Raw genomic sequence first — 9847 nt, forward strand, 5'->3', positions numbered from 1 at the left:
GACAACACCCAATCTGGTGAAGTTACAATAAAACTTCTATATCATAAGTTGCTGGTGGCACATTGGTACTATCTTTTAGGAAAGTAATTTGGCAGTATGAATTAGAAATTATGAAAATTCTAATTTTATAAATTATGAAAATTCTAATTTCATAAATTATTCATACTCTGTCACTTGATTGTTCTTCATTTGCAAAGTTATTCTAAGGAAATAATCCAAAAGAAGGAAAACAAGGAAGATGATTGTTTTCGTTACCTATATTGGAGAAGAAGAAAAAAACAGAAAGCAGCTATATAATTCAAAGGATATTTATGTAACAATATAATCTAGTTATAATTGGGGCATATCAAAATTACTTGAAAACATAGCAGTTTAGGCTGGGTGATGTGGGTCATGCCAGTAATCCCAGCACTTTGGGCAGCCAAGATGGGAAGATCACTCAGGCTTAGGAGTTTGAGACCACCGTAGGCAACATGGCAAAACCCTCTCTTTACAAAAAAAATACAAAAATTAGCCGGGCGTGGAGGCATGTGACTGCAGTCTCAGCTACTTGGGAGGTAGAGGTGGGAGGATCACCTGAGCTTGGGGAGGACGAGGCTGCAGTGAGCCATGATTGCACCACTACACTCCAGCCTGGTTAACAGAATGAGACCCTAATGAGACGCTGTCTCAAAACAAAAACAATAAAAAATAGCAATTTAAACCAGTCATGTTCATTTGCTCACTTTTTTTTTTTTTTTTTTGGAGACGGAGTCTCACTCTGTCGCCCAGGCTGCAGTGCACTGGCGCGATCTCTGCTCAAGCTCCGCCGCCCGGGTTCACACCATTCTCCTGACTCAGCCTCCCGAGTAGCTGGGACTACAGGTGCCCACCACCACGCCTGGCTACTTTCTAGTATTTTTAGTGGCGATGGGGTTTCACTGTGTTAGCCAGGATGGTGCATTTGCTCACAGTTTTATGAGTCAGAAATTCAAAAAGGTTGGGAAGTTCTTACTTGGAGTCTCTCATGGACTGCATTCAGATCTCTGTTGGGGCTGTAGTCCTCCAATGGCATGACTAGGCTTGTCATCCGAGATGGATCACTCACACGACAGGCAGTTGGTTTCAGCTGAAAGCTTAGCTGGGCTGTCAACCAGAGCACCTACACGCAGACTCTCCAGCATAGCAGTCTCAGGATAATCAGATTTCTTTACGGGGTTTTTGTTTCTCCCAGAGGTAAAACCCCAAAAACACCAGGTGTAAGCTTTGTAGCTTTTGCTAATCTGATCTTGAAAGTTATGCTGTGTCATGTCTCCTGTACTCAAAAGTGAGTCATTAATGCTGACCCAAACTCAAGGGGAGGGGATACACACTCCACCCATCAATGGGAGGAATGTCAGAGGAATTACAGACATGTTTTAAAATTGCTACAGTCTTATTTGCATTCCTCCTACGTGCAACATACCCTCTCCCTTATCAAGATCTCCCAAAGGCTCAACTATTACAGCATCAGACTCAGGCTGGACGTTCAGGATCACATCATCTCAGTCAGGTCCAGGTGTAAATGCATCTGCTCAAGTTTCTGAAGACCTCAGGACTAAAGAGATCAAGGGTTAGAATAAATAAAATAGACACTCCTATTCAAAAAGGAAGGGATGACAAGCACAGAGCAGTCACTAGTCCAGAGAAACTTGAAATTCAACTGGGTACCCGTCACCAGTTCTTGGTTCATGTCATCCAGTACTGTGGATTGTACTGATGTACTAAGTACATCAGTACTGATTCCCTAGTACTGATTTGTACTAATTGTACTAGGGGATTGTTCATCAGTACTGATTTGTACTGATTGTACTAGGGAATTCCTCCTGTAGGTTCTCGGCTCCTCCATCTGCACTCCTGGTTTTTCCCTCCGAGTCGTCCTTCCCTTTTCATAATAAACAGCCTGTGAGTGCAGCTGGGTGGTTCTCTCATTTGGCTTCCGTCCCACAGAAGGTTGTGGATCGGAACCACTTTCATTTTGTGCTGCTTCTGTCTCCTTCAGACCAAGATGGTATTGCCTCTGCCAATATAATTCCCTTGAAATATTTGTCAGCTTTTATGAATCTTACTAGAGTCCCTTCATTGGACAACGGCCATAAAGGGTCTTTGGGACAGACTCTTCTCCATCTTTGATTCTCTATAAGGCTGCAACATCCTTCAGAGCCTAGAAGCTCTATGATTTAAGAGGGATGATCTACTACAAAGCATGATCTTAAGATCCTTAGATACATTTTATCTAGCAGACCGTGTCTAGGAGATACCATTTTAAATCTTTCTGAAATCATAAAAAAGGTGTTTTAAAGTTGTCCTTCTGGCTTTACTTTTACCTTTTGATGGCATTTTCCTGAAAGAGCCCTGAGTTTGATCTTTTCCCTAAGGTCCTTTCTTACTTTAAGAATTCTTTGCTGACTGAAAATATTCTCTTGAGCCCTTCGTATTTCTTTCAAATTTCCCTTGAAAATAAAATAGTTGGTTTTTAAAGTTTATTTGTTTATTCTCTCTACTTTCATTTTATCATAGGCAATTAGAAGAAGCCAGATAGTATCTTAAACACTCTGCTTGGGAATTTTCTTAGCTAGGTCATCGTGTTCCTTTAGTACATTTTCTATTTTCCACATTACTGCAGGTGATAGTTTTGCAAAACTTTCCACCACTACATAACCATGGTCTCCTCCCCTTCAGCTTCTTGTAAATCTCCCTCACCTTCCTTTAAGCCCTCCCTGACATATTGCAGTTCTCAAGGCCAATCAGGTGTCAGTTTACATTCCAGCCCTTGCCTGATGCCTAGTCTCAAAACCAATGGCTTGTGGTTTAGATTTCTATTATTGCAGACCCTCATTTCCAGGTACCACAATTCGTTCTGGTTACTATTGCTGTGTGAAAATTTGTCTTTAAATGTAGTGGCCTACAACAACCATTTCATTTTGCTCATAATTTTGTGCATCAGAAATTTGAAAAGGGCTCAGCTGAGCAGTTCTCATTTGAGGTTACTCATGCAGTTGCAGTAAGATGTCAGCTGGGGCTGCAAACATCTGATGACTTGACCATCCTGGATGTCCAAGATGGCTCATGTGTACGGTTAAGAGCTGGCGCTGCTGTCAGCTGTGAGCTCAGCTGGGCTGTCTCGGTGTTTACATGTGGGCTTTCCAGCACAGCACTCTCAGGATACTTGGCCTTCTTCCATGGTGCTGGTTTCCCCCGGGGCTAACATCCCAAAAGAACCAGGCAGAAGTTGTATGGTCTTTTCTGACCCAGTTTTGAAAGTTAAAAACAGCATCACATCTGCTGCATTCTATTGGTTATAAGGTGCTCACTAAGTCATCCCAGATTCGTGGGTAGGGGACATAGATACCACCCCTCCATGAAATAAGTGACAAACAATTTGCAGATATGTTTTAAAACTGCCACACAACATATTAAATTCTCTAAGGTTAGCGATAAAAAAGCAGAATATATAATTGCATATGCCCTGGGATTGAAAGCAGTATCCAGGAATGGACATATGAAAAACATTGGAAAGAAATGCAAAAAATATTGTATTTTTTCATTATTGTAGATGATTTTTTTCCATTTATTTTATAGTAGGAAAGAAAGAATGAATGAAAGAAAAGAAAACATATTTCTAAGTGATTTGATACTTTTTCTTTATAACCTCTGCTCCTTTTATCTTACAGTTTATCTTTGGGATAGCCATGAGAATCACTTTAAGTTGGGTTTGAGAATGAGAGGGAGCATTGAGAACATGACCAGTTGGATATGAAGGTAGCCTTGGCTGTGGTGAAGTCGGATTGAGCGGTAATGCACGGGGCTATTATGTGACACTTCAAGGACTAATTAGGGCCAGGAGGAAGCCCAAAAGTGTTATCTCTTATGTGCAGGATCAAGACACCCAAGTGGGTTCACACATTTCATGGCCATTAAATTCTGTTTGCCCCATGAAACAAGTAACGAGACATAGGTCAAATGTTGAAACTGAAAAGTGGTACAGATCTGTCCAAACAGAATGTTCTTGCATTCAATCACTCAAGCAATGTGGAATTAAAAGCTATGTGTTATTATTAGATGCTCTACACTACACACCCAGACTTCCCTCTACCTGCTGATGTCCAGAGAACTTTCTCAACCTAGTTTTGCTCACACAGCAGGACCTGGATCCCAGTACAGATCCAGAGGCCTGTTATGGACTGAATTGTGTTCCCCCAAAATGTGTATCTTGAAACCTGAAGCCCCAATGTAACTGCATTTGAAGATAAGGCCTTTAAAGAGGTAATTATGGTTAAATATGGTCATAAGGGTGAGGCCCTAATCTAACAGGATTGGTGTCCTTATAAGAAGACAGACACCAAATATCTCTCCTCTTTCTCTCAATGCATGCACATAGGCAGGCTATGTGAAGATACAGAGAGAAGGCAGCCATCTGCAAGCTGCAGAGAGCGGCCACAGGAGTGGTCAATCCTGCTGACACCTTGATCTTGGACTTCCAGCTTTCTCAACGGTGCTCAAACAAGTTTCTGTTGTTTAAGTCACCGAGACTGTGGTACTTTGTTATGGCAGCCCTAGAAAACTAATAAAAAGTCCTTCAAGCTGATTCCTGGTATCCTTTTGGCGTGCCCTGATCATTTATTGAGCATTTCTTTACTTTCTAGCACAATAAGATGTTCTGTGTCATTTAGTACCTTTTCTGCCTGTGGTAGGCCACACAATGGCCTCCCAAAGAGGTCCACATAGGAATCCTCTACACCTGTGAATAAGTTGCCTTAAAGGTGTTTGGCCCAGTGCGTATGCCACCATGTAAAATTGGCTTCCATGAGTAGCAAGAAACAATTTTTGGAAAATCACATTTGTCAGTTTGCCTAATGAGAGAAATGTTGACAAGTTTAATTGAAATTGAAGAAAATAAAAGGCTGTTTGGGGATGAGAATGGTTTGCTTCTTACCTTCTCTGCACAGCAGAGACACACAGAAATTGTTTAGAGTTGCCATGGGATGGACTTGAAGTGGGTGGTAAGGAAATTCCAATGTGTCTACATCAGGTGCAGTGCCAGGGGCTAAGAAAAAGACAAAGATGCTTAAGACATGGTCCCTGTCCTCAAAGGATTCAATCTGGGGATAGTTTCTCACCTACATGAGAAACCAAAGAGATTACCTAGAATACATAAGGGCATTTTTGTGGTGCTAGCAAGTAAATCAGAAGGCTGATGTACTGATTCAACTGATGTGTAGATTTTAAGGATAGAAGGAAGAAATATAGCAATGACAAATTTGATTGGAAAAAGATCAGCTGGGACGATCATACTCATCCCAAATGGACCTTTATCACAATGGAACGATGCCTGATACAAAAGAAACAACAGAATGTGGCAGATCAAGGTGTTGTGAAAACACTGAGCTGGTTGTGGCCACTGCACCTGTGTTTGCTGATCTTAAACAGCTGTGTGTGGATAACGTTAGCAGGAACAGGGCAATTGAGGAACTCGAGAACGCTAGTGCTGTGATTGAAGCCACCTGTCCTGGCATCACAGGTAAGATGGTGAAAAAGTTAACAGGGAAATTTCAAAAGCGTTCCACTGATGTATCCTCTTCTAAGCTTTTCGTTGTCGGCTTCTGTTTCATATGAAACCCAGTAAAGCTCTTCAAGCTTGCCTTCATGCCTAACTCAAAAGCTCCATATGCCTTTCATACTTTTGCAACTTGTTGATGATTAAAGACTTTAAAGAACTCTTCTCATCCCCACGAGAAAAGTGCTTTGTGTAGTGGTTAAAAGCGTGGATTTTGGAGTGATCATCCAGGTACAGGGCCTGAGAAGCTTTACAAGCTGTGTGAGTTTAGTTGAGTTATTAAACATTTCTGGGCTTCAGTTTCTCTTCCACAAAATGGGAATAATAATATAACATCCTTGTGGTAAATGGGAATTGAAGACTATTCTATACCTGGTTGACTCCAGGTCTGACTCCTTTGCAAAATGTTTGAACCATTGAAGAGAGACTGATGAGTTTAGTGTTATTTCATTTTGACCAAGCTCTTGATATTGGGCATAGATGTAGGTGAGAAAAGCACTTCCCTTTTTGGAGCTTGGTCTGGACTCTAAGGTGTGGGGAGATCTGGGGTGCTTCTGACAGTTGCTCAGGGAAGCCCAGCCCAGCCCCAAAGTGGCCATCGGGATGCAATCTAGGAAACTGACCTATAAAAATGCAGGGATAGGCCTGGGTCCTTCAAATCTGTGAGTTTTTATTTGGCTTTTACTTTCGTGCCATTTTTCCCACACCCAGGCTAGTTCTCAATAAGAATGCTACCCTGTCCTTACAAGCAGATGGGCCTGCCCATGTGTGAGATGAAGAGGACACAAGGAGGTAGCAACCCCTCCCTGAGTTCAGGCTGGAGGTAGCAGTGAGGCCACCAGAAGAGGATCATTGGTGGCAGAGGCACCATATGGTGGTAAGGTGAAGAGATCCAAGTGGCAGAACACAAGAGTCTGTGCCCAAGTACATAAGAGAGATGCCCAAAACACTGAACTAGCTGGAATTCACTGGATGGAATGATGGGATATTTTCTGCTAACTATGTGGGCAGGGCCATAGATGTAGTCCCTTGGGTTAACAGCCAAACACCTTCATTTAACAGAACACACACATGTCTACAGTCAGTGGGGATGGTCGCTGTATTTAACCACTGCTGTGTTGTCAAAGACCAGTCCAAAAGGATGTAGCTGATCCTGGTGCTGAAGCTTACAATCATTTATGGAAGAAAGCAAATCCTATTGCTGGTGACATGGAAGATCTCCAAAGCCCCTTTATAAAGGAGAGAAGGGGTATTTGGGTTTTCCATCATTTTCCCAACAAACTATAATTTCTATCTATTGAGATTGGTAGAACTTTTGCCACCAATCTTTCTGAATTCTGGGTTTTGTTAGTGGGTTTTTTTTTCTTTCAAAAGAGTGAATCAGATTTTCTGGATGTCCCACTGTGCCAGGAATTAACCCTTTAGTTTCTGGATCCTGGGGAAGTTCATGAGGTTCCAGAAGAGGGGCTGGGTAGCTGACAGTGGGGAAGCAAACAGAGAGCTTGAGTCAATGTATATTTACCAGGCTGTATGAAAATATTCCAATGTTTTAACAACCGGAGCATCTGGGACTGGTGCACACCAGTCCTGCCTACACAACCAGGACCACACACAGCAGAAGTGTTCTCACACTCATGTCATTCCTGAGAGGTTTTCATAGAAAACTGAGGCTCTGCTGAACTTTAGCAGGGAACAGGATAGGAGCACAACACTGCGCTGGTTCAGGCTGTCTCTCATGCTTGGATAGCTCTTCCCACGTACTCTCTTGTGTAAGCAGAGAAGCCATGTGGGAGAGATCCTATGCTATTGCCCCTTCCCCTTGAGTCTCTAAAACAAGGCAGATCTATATGTCATAGTTCCTGCCAAAAGGTTGACTTATCTTTAACGAACTCTTCTGCTTCTGGGCCTGCATGAATGCTAGTCAATTCATAGCTGGCAAAATGAAGCTATTTCCATGACCACAAAAACCCATTCAGGATCCCCACAAACTCAGCCCACACCCTTCTATTCCAAATCAATGAGGCTGACTCAATTTCCTGCTGACTCACAGCAGTCCCAGCTTTACCAGTCAGCTGGTTCCCCAGGTTAAAAGTGGCTCCAGGCAGAACCCAAGATCCCTGGGAACGAGAGTGTTGCATGTGGCCACTGTAAGAGGCTTAGCATGAGTCCTCAGACCCCCTTCTGTTTCCACATGGCCTGGGCCTTCTCACTGGACTGAATATTTCGAGTGTGCACTCTGAACCTGGAGCCTGAACAAGGGTAGAGGAGGCAAGGCCAGTTGGACGTGCAGAGCTGAGATTGCTGCTTAGCCAAAGGCCTCCAAGTTCTCACCTGTTACCTGAGATGAAACACCTCAGGAAATCCAGGCAACCTGATGGCCAGCTGCTTATAAAAAGCGATTCTAAATACACTTTCCCACCATTTATAGAAGAAAGCAAATTCTATTGCTGGTGACATGGAAAGTCTCCAAAGCTCTTTTATAAAGGAGAGAAGGGATAATTTGGTTGTCCAGGATTTTCCCAATAAATCAGGGATTCCTTCCTATGGAGAGCAACAGAACTCTTGCCACCAATCTTTGTGAGTTCTGGGTTTGGACACTGGGGTTCTTTCAAGAGGACAGAAAGAATCAGATTTTCTTAAGAGGATATATTAATGACTTAAAATGAATCTCTTTGCACATTTTACAACACTCGCTACCACTGACAAAAAAGTTGATAATCTTCTAATAAAAACATCCAATTCAGAGATAATGAAAACTAAAAAAACCACTGTATCTTCTCATAGTCCTTAATTTCAATAAAATCTATGGGCTCTGGGAGCAGGACTTACAAATGACAAGTAGAAGGTTCATCTTGGGGGAGCCGCAGGGGAATTTCAGAGAGAATCTGTTTGTAACCAAACCAGAGAAGCACAACTTCAAATAACCACCAAACTTCTGTCTTCACTCCCTAAACATGAGGTTTTTGAGTATTTCCAAACAACTTAAATTGTGATAGTTAATTTTATGTGTCAACTTGGTGGGGCCGTGGTGCTCAGATATGCGGTCAAACATTATTCTGGCTTTCTGCCTGGGGATGCTGCCGAGGAAGCATCATTAAAGTCTCTCTTCCCATGGGCGTCATGTCGAAGCCAGTCTCCTAAAGAGCCTGAACAGGTGCGGAAGCTCTACACTGGGGCTTCAGCTTTGAAACAACTGATGGGAGTCTGATGGGCCATTTTGAGCAATGGGGAAGGCTCACTCTTACAGACTGTGTGGTCTGAGAGATCCAAACACCAAGAGCTCCAGGGTCATTGGGTTTGTCACCAATGCCACTGTGGAGGAGGTAGATGCAGCCATTAATGCAAGGCCACACAAGGTGAATGGAAGAATTGTGAAACCAAAGAGAGCTGTCTCAAGAGAAGATTCTCAAAGAGCAGGTGTCCACTTAACTGTGAAATAGGTATTTGTTAGTGGCATTAAAGAAGACACTGAAGTACATCACCAAAGAGATGATTTCAGACAATTTGGGAAAACCGAAGTGATTGAAATCATAACTGAATGAGGCAGTAGCAAGAAAAGGGGCTTTGCTTTTGTAAGCTTTGAAGACCATGACTCCAAGGATAAGATTGTCATTTGGAAATGCCATCCTGTGAATGGCTACAACTGTGAAGTTAGGAAAGCCCTGTCACACAAGAGATGGCTAGTGCTTCATGCAGCCAAAGAGGTCAAAATGGTTCTGGAAACTTTGGTGGTGGTCATAGAGGTGGTTTTTGTGGGAATGACAACTTTAGTCATAGAGGAAACTTCAGTGGTTGTGCTGGCTTTGGTGGCACCCATGGTGATGGTGGATGTGGTGGCAGCGGGGATGGCTATAAGGAATTTGGTAATGATAAAAGCAATTTTGGAGGTGGTGGAAGCTACAATGATTTTGGCAATTAAAACAATCAGTCTTCAAATTTTGAATCCATGAAGGGAGGAAACTTTGGAGGCAGAAGCTCTGGCCCCTGTGGTGGTGGAGGCCGATACTTTGCCAAACCATGAAACCAAGGTTTCAGTAACAGCAGTAGCTATGGCAGTGGGGGAAGATTTTAATTACTGCCAGGAAACAAAGCTCGGCAGGAGAGCGAGCCAGAGAAGTGACAGGGAAGCTACAGGTTACAACAGATGTGTGAACTCAGCCAAGCACAGTGGTGGCAGGGCCTAGCTGCCACAAAGAAGACATGTGTTAGACAATACTCATGTGTATGGGCAAAAAACTCAAGGACTGTATTTGTAATTAATTGCATAATAGG

At 42.8% G+C, this 9847-nt stretch overlaps 1 pseudogene; it reads left to right on the forward strand.

Annotated features, from left to right (window-relative positions):
* The first annotated feature begins 5346 nt into the window (after nt 1–5346).
* Nucleotides 5347–9647, forward strand: LOC129034518 (heterogeneous nuclear ribonucleoprotein A1-like; annotated as a pseudogene).
* The last annotated feature ends 200 nt before the right edge of the window (nt 9648–9847 follow it).

Source organism: Pongo pygmaeus, chromosome 3 (genome assembly GCF_028885625.2).
Source record: "Pongo pygmaeus isolate AG05252 chromosome 3, NHGRI_mPonPyg2-v2.0_pri, whole genome shotgun sequence".
NCBI lineage: Eukaryota > Metazoa > Chordata > Mammalia > Primates > Hominidae > Pongo > Pongo pygmaeus.